The sequence below is a fragment of the Lepidochelys olivacea genome (assembly GCF_965140295.1).
Source record: "Lepidochelys olivacea isolate rLepOli2 genome assembly, chromosome: 12".
NCBI lineage: Eukaryota > Metazoa > Chordata > Testudines > Cheloniidae > Lepidochelys > Lepidochelys olivacea.
Genome location: NC_140422.1, coordinates 7093063 through 7107975, shown reverse-complemented (window position 1 = coordinate 7107975; position 14913 = coordinate 7093063).

The following is a 14913-nucleotide window of genomic DNA, read 5'->3' as shown; positions in this document are numbered from 1 at the left end:
CATGCAAATTAAGCAGAGCCCACCATGGGTGGCTGGTATCATAGGCTGGGGGAGGCTGTGCCTCCCCAAATAGCCAGGTGTGGCCCCGCCCATGCTCCTCCCCCAGGCCCTCCTCCATGGTTCCCCCTGTGTGGTGGCCAAGGCTCGGGCTGGGGCTGCGCCGCCCACCCTCCCGGTGCTCCGGGCCTGGGGCCACGCAGCCCACCCTCCCGGCACTCTGGGGGGTGGGGCTAGCCTGGGGCAGGGGCTGGTGGGCGCGATGCGTGGCCTCTGGGCTCTGGCGGGGGGGCTGGGGCCTCGGGCGGAAGGGGCAGGGTTGGGGCTAGCCTCCCCCAGATGGCGGTTCACGCACTGTCCATGGAGCCCACGTTCCTTTGGTTGAGCCAGACGTGTTTGCCAAGCTCCGTTTGGAGTGTGTGTTAAGAGCACTTGACAGTGGAATCCTATTGCCTCTCATACTATGTTGCTACACATATTTTATCAGGACAAAGTGGACCAGCTGAATGATGACTTTTCAGCTGATACCTTACAAGGCATACTCTGTACAAAGATTATTACAACCGGATCGGGTGTGGACACGGGTACAGTCTATCATAGCCCCCTCCTCCATGGGAGTCACATAGGAGGGCTGCCCCTCACCCATCCAGCCAGAAAGTGACTCTCTGAGGGGAGTGGGCAGCTCACGTCCATGGTGGTGGCAGGACCTGGTTGGCTCCATCCCCACAGTGTGGCGTGAGTGGACCAGGCCTTCTCGCCCTCTCCCCCTGAGCCTCTCGCTTACACAGGCTCTAGGGCTTTAAAATACGTTGAACTGTGGCCAGCTGTGTGTTTGGGCCAGGGCAGGGCAGCAGCCAGGAGTGTGCACAAGGAGTCCCCAGCAGCCATTGGGGGGGGAGGGGGGTGCACACACGCGCGTCTCTCCACAGTTTGAAAGCCGATGGTTTAGAAGAGAAATGTTCTTCCTTTGTTGTTAACACTCTTTGACATCAGCAAAGTTTTCCAACCTAATTTATTTTGCACTAGTCACTTGTAGCTTGGATGATGCCACAAAATGAATCAGTTTCGCTTTTGGGGGTAGTCCCGTTCCCTGTCTGCTTTTCAGGCACTGGTACAATGGGGCGTCTGCGTTGCCAGCATTTCAGAGAAATGTGTAGAACCAAAGGAAAAATCCCCCAGCTTCCACCAGTATTCAGGCAGCGGTGGTGGTTAAATCCTACACTCATTTCTATAGCTGTTAAGTTCTGTAGATCAGGGGTGGCCAAACTTACTGACCCTCCAAGCCACATACAATAATCTTCAGAAGTTTGAGAGCCGCAGGACACTCCCAGGGTTCCCTGAGCCGCTTCCCTCCTTGCAGGGCAGAAGCCCCTAACCCCATCAGCCTGCTGCAGGGCAGAAGCCCCAAGCTCCCTCCCCCACTCTGGTAGGTGGAGAATGGAGGGAGAGTGTGGGGGAGGGTGGGCTCCGTGAGCTGCACTTTAACTGTAAAAGAGCCTCATGCGAGCCGCGGTTGGCCTGCTATAGATGCTTGTTTTTGGCAAGTCTGAATTTGGGACCTACTTTGACCTGATGGTGTCCCCTTAACTAGTCATGCAAAATACTCTTTGGAAACACTGGACGTCTTGGGAAGTTCCAGAACTTGTGCTTTCCTCTTTGAGGGGGCCGATGGGGGTAAAACAAGCCTTGCAATGCCTGACATCAGTATCCTGAGAGAGGAAATGAGTGCAATAGGATCTGTTCCAAAGCACGCCATGGATGGAAATAGGAGTCACCTCGCTCCAGAGTCCAGTGCACATTCACAATGCACCTTAGAAGGGATTCTGTTACTTCCCACCCCTGCCACCTGACCTGATGTACAGTCTCAACCCCAGTGGGTCTATTCTAAAGGTCCCCGTGAGGCCCAAGTGGATAGGATATAAAATGTTTTGGTGATGCAAAATTGAGACAGGAGGGGATCGAGGAGCGGCTCAGGGATGATGTTATAAGGCTGAAAGATTTGATGGTGCTTCGTATAAAAGTTGAGTGGTAGTGTGCAAACTGATGTGAGATGACAGTGGTAGACGGTTCAAATAGTTTGGAAACTCAGCTTGTTAATAATTAGACTCCTCGCTGCCAGGGGTGATTTAGACGTGATTTGAGTCCGTGACTGCTCCTGCTCTTTTCAGTGCCCTCATCCCCTTTGAAAGTGAGACATTTGGATTCGGGAAGGGAATTGCTTCCTATTATTCTTGTTCAGCATAATTAAAGGGTGGCCCTGGGAAGGAAGTTTCTTCATCTGTCTGCTCCTTGCACTTTGTTATCTGGCACCTCATTGTCACTCCAGAGCTTGCATGCAATGTGGCGTGTGTTGTTTTTAAGAGACCTTAGAAATAGAAAGTCTCATGTTTGGTAAGGGCGGAAAAATGGCCCTACTGATAAACTGTAGATGATTGAAACTGAGGAGGAAATGAAAACCCTAAGTGGAACTTTCCTCCTATTGATGCAGTTTGTTTACCTATTTCACTTTCTAACCTATTGTTACACTCAGTTTCACTTTCTCTTTCTGCTCAGATTCACTTCCTGGTTCCCATGCAGGTTGTGGGCTCTGCAGTATTTGCAAATCAAACACTGGGGGGGGCAGCGGGGGGGGGGGCAGTATTAAATCCACAAATTTACTTGCATCCCTTGAATTTTTTTTCCCAAAAAGCATCAGGGAAATGTTCCTAGGAATATTACTTTGTAAAGTTAATTTTTGCAGAACAACATTTGGGCCAGAAATACTCAGTGCTGCCCCCTGAAGGCTGTGGTGGAAGCTGATTCAGCATGTGGCATGGTTGTGTTACAGTCATGCAGTAACATGGAGCTCTTGGTCAAGCTGGTGTGCAATCGTGAGCTAGTTAATTCTCCCAACACCAGTGAGGTCAGTCAACACTGTCACCTTTTTAACGGGTGGAGAAGCAGAGGCCTATGGACATTGCTTGAGCTGTGCAGCAAGTCACTGTGGCTGAGTTGGGATACAAACTTGGGATCATTTTGTTTGTAATCCCATGCGCCGTCCACTAGATCCGTTGCCTTCTAAGGCTATTGTTACCGCGGATGAAGATAGTAATGCATACCATGCAGGGGATCCAGTTTTGTCCTTTAGGGTGACCGTCTGTCCCTTATTTTAATGTGTCGTGAAATATATTAAAAGTGATCATAAGTACCATTTTAAGCAGTACAATTAAGTTGATGATAATTGCACTGTATCCTTGAGGGCAGTAGAAATGTACAGGTGAGAGAAAAATGCCTGATATGCTAAAGGAAATGGGATCTCCCCAAAATGTCCCTTAAAATGAGACATTGCTCCTTATTTTCCTTGTGGTTTTCCCCCTTATTTCCATCCAGCAAAGATGGTCACTCAGGGGTCCCCCTGAACCCATTTTCACTCTCTGGAAGGGATGAAAGGCAGAGCATGGCTTTCTCTCTCACCTTGTCAGTTTCACAGCATTCCAGGTCCTCTGGGGATATGGAGGGCGCAGGGCAAGATTTTCCCGTTAGCTGTTGGAATGGCTGTATTCCTTAGAAAGGCAGCTTTGTTAGGTTCTTCCATTTACTACTTCATTAGTTCCTCCCCACACACACACACACACACACAGCCTTTGTTCCTAATCAGAGGAGTCACTCAGTGCTCTGTGAAGGGTGGCCATGCTCATTCAGAGATCTCCTCTGGACAGACTGGCTCCCTTCTTCAGAAGTGACATGGTTAATAGAAATGCTCCTGGAGTGATGTACATTTCAGTGGACGTACTATCAGCACATCAGACTTTCCCAGCACATGGAAAGAGCATTGGGGGTCCATTTCTTTGCAAACCACTGAAGCTCAGTGTTTATATATAAGTTCCAGCCGAAAATATAAGTAAGCAAAACCCTTTCCCTTTGCCTTCCATTCTGTGACCATCCGGTGTCATAGTCAAGCTGTTAGGGAATGGGTCATTTGGTAAGAGGGCCCAGGACCGGAACGTCTTACCTGATATGCCACCATCCTCACACGCTTTGGGGGTTCAGATAAAATGGGACCTGGATCCAAATCCGTCCTGGATCTGGTTTTATAAAATCCATGATGGGGATTTTTGCAAACCCAAGCCCACTTTTGGCTGTTGCTGATCAGTTCCTTGGGTGTAGTAATATGTGTATGCTCCCAATAGCAAGGCTGAGAGGGGAAGTCAGCACATGGTTAACTTATTCTACCAGCCAGATTTAAAGAGGAGGCCTATTCATGAGGTAGCACCAGCCACCATCAACTATTATTGACCTCATGATGCTTCTACCGATAGCGTGCACTGATACTGCCAAGTGGGGAACTGTCCGATCAGCTGCTGAACATTATCCTTGGACTAAAATGTCAATACACTTCTCTTGCTGGTGGCAATTATGCAAATGAAGAAGCAACCAGATCTGGTGAGAAAGAGGTGAGAGGGAATGCCCCACTGTAAGAAGTTTGAAATCCCACTGCGTTAACACCATTACCAAAGCAATGCTTGGAGATGATAGCAAATGCAAACAATAGATCTAACATTGTTAATCTAATCTAATAAATCTAACACCAGGGCCTGATGAAATGCATCCTAAAATACTCAAGGAGCTGACTGAGGAGCTATATGAACCATTAGCGATTATCTTTGAAAAGTCATGGAAGACCCGAGAGATTCCAGAGGATGGGAAGAGAGCAAATATAGTGCCCATCTATAAAAAGGGAAATAAGGTCAACCCAGAGAATTACAGACCAGTCATCTACAGTATTGGCCAAAGCTTTGCCCAGATCTCTGCTACTGAGGAATGGACCCCAAACACGCTCAGCCTCAGACATCCCTAAAATCCCCTACCCGGTTTGTGGGAATTTCCCGAAGATTTTTGTCGGCGGGAATCTCTCACAGTCCTCCTGGGTGTCCCCATGTGAGCAATTCAAACACGCTTCTCAGCTGGTGTACATATCCAATTATTTTACCTGAACTATGTCAGTTCATGAGAGATGAGGGTCTGGCTGCAATTTTCAAGGAACAATGCTTAACAAGGAACAACGCCTTCTAAAAAAAAGACAGAGTTTGAAAGCATGAGTGCAACTGGGACTTTCCTCTCATAAAAGCGGGGGGATAACCAGACTCAGTGACTCTCCATGGCCACCCCCTTATTTCCGCAGAGCATGGAACCCATTCTCATGTCCACACCCTGTCTTCCTTCCTTTCCAGCCAACTAAGCTGCTCACATCCCCCCAGTGCTACTAACGGGAGCCGAATGCCCCTTGTGACGCTGGCAGACCAGGTGCCAGTTCGTGCCAAGGTCCTCATGACTTAACGGAACATTGACCAACGCTCAGCTGGAACCAGTCCAGTTCCCCTGTGTGCTAGTATCTTTAAAATGGGTATTAGAGTTAGAAGAACGTATTTAGGGTTTAGACTCTGTTGAAGGGATTTGAGCATTTGTACTGTGAGCCCCTGTGACCATGTAAATCACCAGACAGGAGAGAGACACTGACTAGTGTGAAGTGCTGGTCTCCAGCCGAAGGTGTTAGGTCCCTGCCCCACAGGAAATGTCTTTCAACACCAGACGGGCTATTTGTGGGACATAAAAGAGGACAAAAGACCGTTGTTCTGCTGTTCCCCCCTCTCCCTCATGAAGATGAGTCGTGCAAGTGGATTCCTCCTGTCAGCTGAATTTGCAGCTCTGGGGATGGGGTGGGGATTAAAAAACCCCTAACAAGAAGAAACTGTCTCTCTATGGTGCTTGGACTCAGGGGGGAGGGGAGGGGAGAGCAGACAAGGTTTTCTAGGCAGAAGCAAGAGTCCTCAGCTATTTAGCCTGGGGTAGCCCTAAAGGACATACAGAACTTGCTTATTAAGCTTCTATTACCTTTTGAAACTGAAGATCAGAACTCATTTGTGTGTGTATGTTTACTTCCTTCAGCTCTCTTGTTTCCTTTACATAGTATTTAATAAATCTGTACACAGTTTACTGTAGGTTTGGCTACAAGCATTCTCTTTGGTGTGACATTTGATGTGCAATTGACCTGGCGTAGGTGGCTGGTCCTTTGGGACTGGGAGTAAGCTGAATATTGCTGTGATTCTTGGTTTAACCAACCATCTATCACAAAGGCAGGCTCACTGGGTGGAGAGACAGATTGGAGCACCCAAGGAGACTGACTGTGACTCCATGTTATGGCTGTTACGGTGCCGGAAGAACTTACACTTGCTAATTGGTGGGTGAAATCTAAGCATAGATCTCACAGCCATTTGGGGTAGGTGCCCTGCTTCCTAACAGTGTGCTCTGAGGTTGCTTCTCATGCTCGAGTCACGGCAAACAGCTTGACAGCCTCGCAGCTAGCCTCGGGGGAATTCAGCGTGGGCCCAAACCAAAACTGAAATGAGGACTGACCCCCTCAAACTCAATACTCAGATCCAAACATCCCTCAACTCCAGAGAGGCTCAGTCCTAGATCTGATCATTGTAGCTTGCTTCTGTATGTATCTATAATGGTCCGAACCAAATCCCTTGTTCTGAACACTCCTGAATATATAGGAGAAGGTTGAATCTGCCCTGGGCTCATCTCTAGAATAGAGTACCAGCCCCAACCCATTCTGGGCACTAAGGGGAAACCGATCAGCTAGAAAAATGTCATTGATCTCACATGTTAGGCACATATCTGGTGGATGGAGATGCTGGAAGCCCTTTTTCTGTATCACGTAGTGTTTAAACATCAGGCATCCAATCTGAAAAAAATCATAACAATTACAAAAATGACCATAACTCCTAAACACATAATTTAATTTGGACCAAAACTGGCAAAAAGCTTCTAAATACTATTGATAATGCAACTATGTACTCAAAAGAGTAGTGTTTGGGGAAATATTTAGCCCCAGGTGATATATTTTATGCATTTTCGTTTACCTTTTTGTCTTCGGTTAAAGCAAAAGTCTGCAGTCACACGACAGTATGAACTTGTTTGTACTATGTAATCCATCCAGATATTGGTCATTATCTGTAGAAAGGACTGATATGAGAAAAGTTTTTCCGTCTGCTCTTTGACATTTTATTAATATTGGCTACTCTCCAGAGATTCCCTCACTGACAACTGATGTTAATACTGTGTAGACCAGGGTGAAATATTTTCAGGATATGTTCCACTTTCTGGGCCAAGACTGGTCCGATGTTGTGTATGATGAAGCAATTTACTGAAAAGCACAGTTGATGAAATGGAGGAATCAAAATGAATTTAACAATGACCACCTTGAGATGGGAGGCATGTATTGTGCAGCAAATGCCATGGGTGATAGAGGCAGTGTGATGCAGGAAAGTGGGTTGGAAGACATCTGTGTGGAAGCCAACATCTATGGTGCTTCTGTCATCAGCCGTGCTCTAAGAGGAAAAGCATGTATCTGTGGTGTTAGAATCCACAAACTGATGAATGAGGCAATGAATCACTTGAAGTGGATGGCACTTGGCAATTCCATGAACAAGGATGTTCTCCCAGATGTGACGAGAAGCATCTTGGAGAAAGCTTGACCATGCGTTGAAGCATGTGAAGATGCGGAAAAGGCAAACAGAGAAAACAGACTGGAAGCACAGAATGCACTGAATGGCAGTCACGCCACCAGCTCCTGGATGCCTTCGTTACCCAAGGAAAAACCTGTTCAGATACATTTCTGTTCTGGGAAAACTCTGTCACTGACTTCTCCCAACTCCTGGTGGATGACATAGCAAAAAGAGGTAAGTCCATGGAGCTTGAGACATTTGCAGAGATGACTCCACTTGACTTCCAGTGTGGTCATGTGAATTATGCTGGATGGAGTAAATGTAGATGTGTAAATGTAGCAGAAGCCAGACCTCTGGAGGAGGAGAAGCCAGCTATATATCATGCCCTAGCTCAGGGATCAGCAACCTGCGGCACGCATACCAAAGGCAGCAAGCGAGCTGATTTTTACTGACACCCTGCTGCCAGCTGGGGTCCCGGCCGCCAGCCCCACTCAGCCCGCCGCTGGTCTAGGGTTCTGTCCGCCAGCCCCGCTCAGCCCGCTGATGGTCTGGAGTTCCGGCCACTGGCCCTTGCCAGCCAGGGTCCTGGCCATTGGCCCTGCTCAGCCTGCTGCCAGCCTGGGATACCAGCCGCCGGCCCCGCTCACCTCACTGCTGGTCTGGGGTTCCAGCCGCTCAGCCCCCTGCCAGCTGGGGTCCTGGCCACCAGCCCGCTCAGCCTGCTGCCTGTCTGAGGTTCCGTCAGGGAGCCCCTGTAAATGTAAAATTTATTACTGGCATGCGAAACCTTAAATTAATGAAGACTTGGTACACCACTTCTCCAAGGTTGCCGAGCCCTGCCTTGGCTGATAGTCAGGGAGCAGTCCACCAGACTGCCAGACCTTTGCTGGTGTATGGATAACAAAACAGATGTGTGGCCGTCAGCCACAAAGCTCCGGAAAGCAGCTACCACAAAGTGCATGGCTGCAGATGAAACTGGAATTATAAAAATGGTGACTGAAGGAATGACGAATCCTTTTAGCACGGCAACTGGAACAAGGCCAGAGAACAGCCAGCTGTTTATGAACATTGCAGTGTCTACTGGGGCCTCACCTGAAACTGAGGCAACTTTGTGCATGATAAGAAAGAATGGAACACAAGAAATCAAGCACTTTGGAACCGGCAGGCTGCAAAGGGGTGAGATAGACCGCTTTGATCCCATGAAAGGCATAATGTCAAATCCATAGGCACCATCTCCATGGGTGCTCCAGGGCTGGGGTTCGTGAAATGTTACAGGAGGTTCTCGGGGGGAAAAAATTCTCTAATGGTGGACAGAGCTGTCCCTCGGGACCCCAGGCAGCACGGGCCAGCAGCCCAGAGCCTCTGGACTTCCAAGAGCTAAGCAGATCAAAGCAAGCATATCTATCACACTGAGGAGATTTAAACTTCAAGACTCCGTATAAGAAATGGAAAGGGAGGTGGTTTTTTTTTGCTGTTTTTAAAATTAAATAGGCAGCTAGTGTTGTTTTCAAAATTATTATGAAGAACAAGTTTAAGCTTTGTTGTAACATGCATTGTTTGCTTGGACTGCTCAAGACCTGAATGCTTGTGCAGGAGGATCTTTTTGAGTTGGCTTCTTAAATACCTTCATGCTGTTTCACATCTGATATTCCTTGAGGAAACATAGGAGCCTTGTCTTATAACAGGCTTATTCAAAGTGATACAAGCTACGAAAGTGAGATCTTGGAAGAGTGTTGCCGGTTTCATAATGTAATAAAAATACTGTAATGATAAATAATAATAATAAATAGTGTGTAATAAGCATGTCATAAAAACAAATTTTATATTTCCAAGATCACTGCTTTTATTTTATGTTCAGGTAAAGGAGAAAATCCTGGAAATATTCCTTCATTTTTAGGAGGGGGTTCGTGAGACTTGACATTTTAGTGAAAGGGGTTCACAGGTTGTTAAAGTTTGGGAACCACTGAGTTAGGGTAACCCGCAAGCTAGAAAAATTTCATTGCATAACTGGATGGATGTAGCTGCTGGAATTGGTGCAGTTTTTTTCATATCATGTAATGTTTAAATGTTATCTGGCATCCAAGCTGGAAAAACAAATAAACTTCCCCAAAGGGACATGACTCATAGAAGCACAATTTAATGTTGACCAAAACTGGCAGAAAGCTTCTAAATACAGCTGATAATGCAACTATGTACTCAAAATAGCAGTGTTTTGTTAAGTTTGAGAAATACTGATTGGGTTTTGATTTGACTGGAGTAGAAACATGGGCCTGATTGTCTGGGGAAAAACCGTGTACTTAGTTTTGGTCAGTTGTTTATTTTGCGTTAAATAGTCTGTGTGTTGTTTTGTTTTCTTTGCATGTGAAAATGACTAATTTAAAAATATAATACTGTACAGTCTCTGATTTAAAGTAATTAGCTATTGATATTATTTAACTAGTAATTTTTGCCCAGAAGTTTGCATTTGCTTTTTGGTATGTATGTATGAATTGGCTTAGCTTTTTTCCCTATTGATTTTCTGTGAATAAATGTTGCCCCAGTGACCTGCAAGAGACGGAGTTTAAAACCGATCTGTCTGTATATATTTTCATTGTCCTTTTGAGGATAACAGAGATAAAACACACGTTTAAGTGCGTATTGTTAAAAAAATAACTCCGTATGTGTACCCACAAGATGGCTAGCGCAGCCCCCACCCTCAATTTTGTGTCTGCCCACTTCAGCCCCGACACCGGGAAGAAGCTGGAGCTGTCTCTGCCCTAAGGTGAGTGCCCATGCCACTCAACAATGGGCTGTTCTGTGAGGGGCTATTGCACTTTTAATTAAATATGGATCGGGGCCAAAGAAAACATGAATCGGTATTGTGTCCCCACTGGTTCAGATGCTCACCCAGGTGGTGGGATACCCCAGTTCAAACCCCTCCTTTGTAAAGGGGCTTGAACAGGGGTCTCCCTGCTCCCAGGGAGGGTCAGAGGTGGGTGATTCCTCTCCAAATCCCCTCTCTATCTCAAGAAGGCAACGGCCTCCGGAGAGCAAGAGGGGATGTCCCATCTCGGAGGACAGCCACCTGGGAGAGAAGAAATCCCTGTTCACACCGCTTCCTAACAGGCAGGGGGGAGATTTGAACAAGGCCCAAATAATATTTAATTCAGGTGGAACAGCTTCAGGAGGCACAGCTGAGGGATGCCCATGCCCAAGGAGTAGGGCACTCACCTGGGCATCGGGAGAGCCCTATTCAAATCCCTTCTCATCAGGGTGTGTGTGGGGGGTGAAGCACAGTGAGTGGGTACCCCAACCACTGGGTAAACGTAACACAGGACAGAGGCCTCTGCCTCCTTCCCCCTCTCCCCTAGGCTGTTCTGCAGACATTAGGCAGGTACCTGACAATTGCACAATAAACGATTTCGGGGTTCCTGGCTGTGGATCACAATCCGAGACAGGCACCGAAATCCGTGAAAGGGGCAGGGCTTAGCACAACCCCTCTTGTTGGCATCTCCCAGTGGTTGGCACAGGTGGTTCCCTGCTGGCTCTCGTGGATCCCATTCTCTGGTGCCTCTCTCTCCCTGTGCCTTGACAAAGGAGCCTCAGTGCCTGATGCAGGCTTGGGGAACCCCCAGTGGGGTGTTTAGATGTCTCGAGGCAGCTGAAAGTTAGGGATGGCGCTGCTGAGTATTGTCATCCCTTTGTGGACCTGTGCCACGCTGCTGAGACAAGGGATGCCCGGTCCATATTACAGGCGAATAGCCCAGTGACTGTGAGGGAGCTGAGAATGGGCTTGCTTTGTGAACGTCACAGGTAGTGAGGTCAAGGTGGGGAATGCAACAGACCGCATTAATGCAGGCCACAGCCTCACACCCAAGCCCGGGGTGGGGAGTTGAGAACAAGCAGTCTCAGTGCATGCCCTAGACACAGAGCCTTGGGATTGGGCATTGCGGTGGGGTGTGAGAGGCATTCCGGAGCTCTCCTTCCCGCCCCCCACTCCTGCTGCTCGGGGGGAGCAGTGTTTTAAACTCTTCCACCCACTGCTCTGGTGCTCAGCTGCTGTCTTCAGCCATCTCTTTTCCCCCATGCCACTGCAAGCGGAAGTAGAGTCACACCCACCGAGAGCATGAATGTTTGGCAGCATAAGACAACTGTCTGTTCCCAGCTCCATAGCCCCTCTGTGCATGGGACTGACTCTCTTCTTTTGGCCAACACCTGGTTTGAAATAGCATTGATCTACCCCACAGATAGAGCAGTGTCTTGGGCACCTTGATGCAGCAGCTGAGTCCAAAGTCCATGTGAGCACCCTGTTTACACTAAGGGCTTGCTTTGCATGAGCAACATGCAAGAACATGTGTGAATCTGCTTCCTTGTGATCTGCTGCCTTGCTATTGCAGAATGGCTGCCAAGTGCTACTTTGACTGATCGTGTGATGTCGTGAAACCTGCCAGCACAGTGCACTTCACAACCAGGGGACAATCTCTGTTCACACTTCACAATCCAGTCACTGAGGAGCATCTGTGCAATCATAGGACTGGAAGGGACCTTGAGAGGTCATCTAGCCCAGTCCTGTCATAAATATAAAGGGGAAGGGTAAACACCTTTAAAATCCCTCCTGGCCAGAGGAAAAACACTTTCACCTGTAAAGGGTTAAAATACTTTCAAAAGCTGGGGGGAGGGAGAAACAAAGTCTCTCTCTCTGTCTGTGTGATGCTTTTGCTGGGAACAGAACAGGAATGGAGTCTTAGAACTTAGTAAGTAATCTAGCTAGAGATGCGTGAGATTCTGTTTTCTTTAAATGGCTGATAAAATAAGCTGTGCTGAATGGAATGTAGATTCCTGTTTTTGTGTCTTTTTATAACTTAAGGTTTTGCCTAGAGGGATTCTCTATGTTTTGAATCTAATTACCCTGTAAGGTATTTACCATCCTGATTTTACAGAGGTGATTCTTTTACTTTTTCTTTTCTTTTAAGAATCTGATTGTTTTTTCATTGTTCTTAAGATCCAAGGGTTTGGTTCTGTGTTCACCTATGCAGATTGGTGAGGATTTTTATCAAACCTTCCCCAGGAAAGGGGGTATAGGGTTTGAGAGGATTTTTGGGGGAAAGACGTTTCCAAACAGGCTCTTTCCCGGTTGTATATCTGTTAGACGTTTGGTGGTGGCAGCAATAAAGTCCAAGGGCAAAAGGTAAAATAGTTTGTATCTTGGGGAAGTTTTAACCTAAGCTGGTAAAAATAAGCTTAGGAGGTTTTCATGCAGGTCCCCACATCTGTACCCTAGAGTTCAGAAGGAAGGAAGGAACCTTGACAAGTCCTCTGCACTCATGGCAGGACTAAGTATTCTCTAGATCATTGCTGACATGTGTTTGTTTAACCTGCTCTTAAAGACCTCCAGTGATGGAGAATCCACAACCTCCCTAGGCAATTCATTCCAGTGCTTAACCACCCTGACAGTTAGGAAGTTTTTTCTAATGTCCAACCTAAACCTCCCTTGCTGCAATTTAAGCCCATTGCTTCCTGTCCTATCCTCAGAGGTTAAGAATTTTTTTCTCCCTCCTCCTCGTAACAACCTTTTATGTAATTGAAAACTGTTATCATGTCCCCCCTCAGTCTTCTCTTTTCCAGACTAAACAACCCCAATTTTTCACTCTTCCCTCATAGGTCATGTTTTCTGGACCTTTATTCATTTTTGTTGCTCTTTTCTGGACTCTCCAATTTGTCCACATCTTTCCTGAAATGTGGCACCCAGAACTGGACAGAGCACTTGCAACCCCTCCCAGCTTGGTATCATCCGCAGTGTACTTTCTATACCATTACCGAAATCATTGATGAAGATATTGAACAGAACTGGACCCAGAACCGATCCCTGCGGGACCCCACTCGTTATGCCCTTCCAGCATGATTGTGAGCCACTGATAACTACTCCCTGGGAACGGTTTTCTGACCAGTTCTGCATCCACCTTATTGTAGCTCCATCTAGATTGCATTTCCCTAGTTTGTTTATGAGAAGGTCATGCAAGACAGTATCAAAAGCCTTACTAAAGTCAAGATATACCACGTCTACCATTTCCCCCCTATCCACAAGACTTGTTACCCTGTCAAAGAAAGCTATCCGGTTGGTTTGACACAATTTGTTCTTGACAAGTCCCTTTTTATAGATGGGCACTATATTTGCTCTCTTCCCGTCCTCTGGAATCTCTCGCATCTTCCCTGCTCCGCCCCCACCCTGCCTCTTCCCGTCCCCACCCCACCTCTTCCTTCCCCCAATACTCCCCCTCGCCCCCAGTGCCTCCTGCACACTGCTGAACATCTGATTGTGGTGGGCGGGAGGGGCTGGGGGAAAGGAGAAGGAGCTGATCCATGGGGGTGCTGAGCACCCACTATTTTTTTCGCATGGGTGCCCCAGCCCTGGAGCACCCATGGAGATGGTGCTTATGGATTTGAGATTATGCCTTTCATGGGATCAAAGCGGTCTATCTCACCCCTTTGCAGCCTACCGGTTCCAAACTGCTTGATTTCTTGTGTTCCATTCTTTCTTATCATGCACAAAGTTGCCTCAGTTTCAGGTGAGGCCCCAGTAGACACTGCAATGTTCATAAACGGCTGGCTGTTGTCTGGCCTTGTTCCAGTTGCCATGCAAAAAGCATTTGTCATTCCTTCAGTCACCATTTTTATAATCCCAGTTTCATCTGCAGCCATGCACTTCGTGGTAGCTGCTTTGTGACTGACGGCTGTATGCCACACATCTGTTTTGTCATCCGTATACCATGAAAGGTCTGGCAGTCTGGTAGACTGCTCCCTGACTATCAGCTAGGGCATGATATATTGCTGGCTGCTCCTCCTCCTCCAGAGGTCTGGCTTCTGCTATATCTACACATCTACAATTATTCCATCCAGCATAATTCACATGACCACACTGGAAGTCAAGTGGAGTCATCTCTGCAAATGTCTCAAGCTCCATGGACTTGTTATCATCTCTTTTTGCTATGTCATCCATCAGGAGTTGGGAGAAATCAGTGACAGTTTTCCCAGAACAGAAATGTATATGAACAGGTGTTTCCTTGTGTAACGAAGGCATCCAGGAGTTGGCAGAGTGACTGGGAATTCCCACACTCGGTAGAAGATTTTAGAGATGTCTGAGGCTGATTTGGGTAGCTTGGAATTTAGGATTTCTGTGCCAGCGACATTGTTGCCAGTTTTCCAGTTTCAGCTTAACAGAGTGTGTTTGGGGTCCATTCCTCAGTAGCAAAGATCTGGGCAAAGCTTTGGCTAATACTGTAGCAAAGCGAGGAAGGGTGAATTACACAGAAAAAATGTTTAATGTATGGAAGCTTTCCATTAGTAAACAGAACTGGCCACATGATGGCACCATTAGCCAGAGCAGCAAAGAGGATCTGCTGTCCAGCCTTATGAAACAGGAATCTGTTTTCACAGCGTCAGTCTCTAG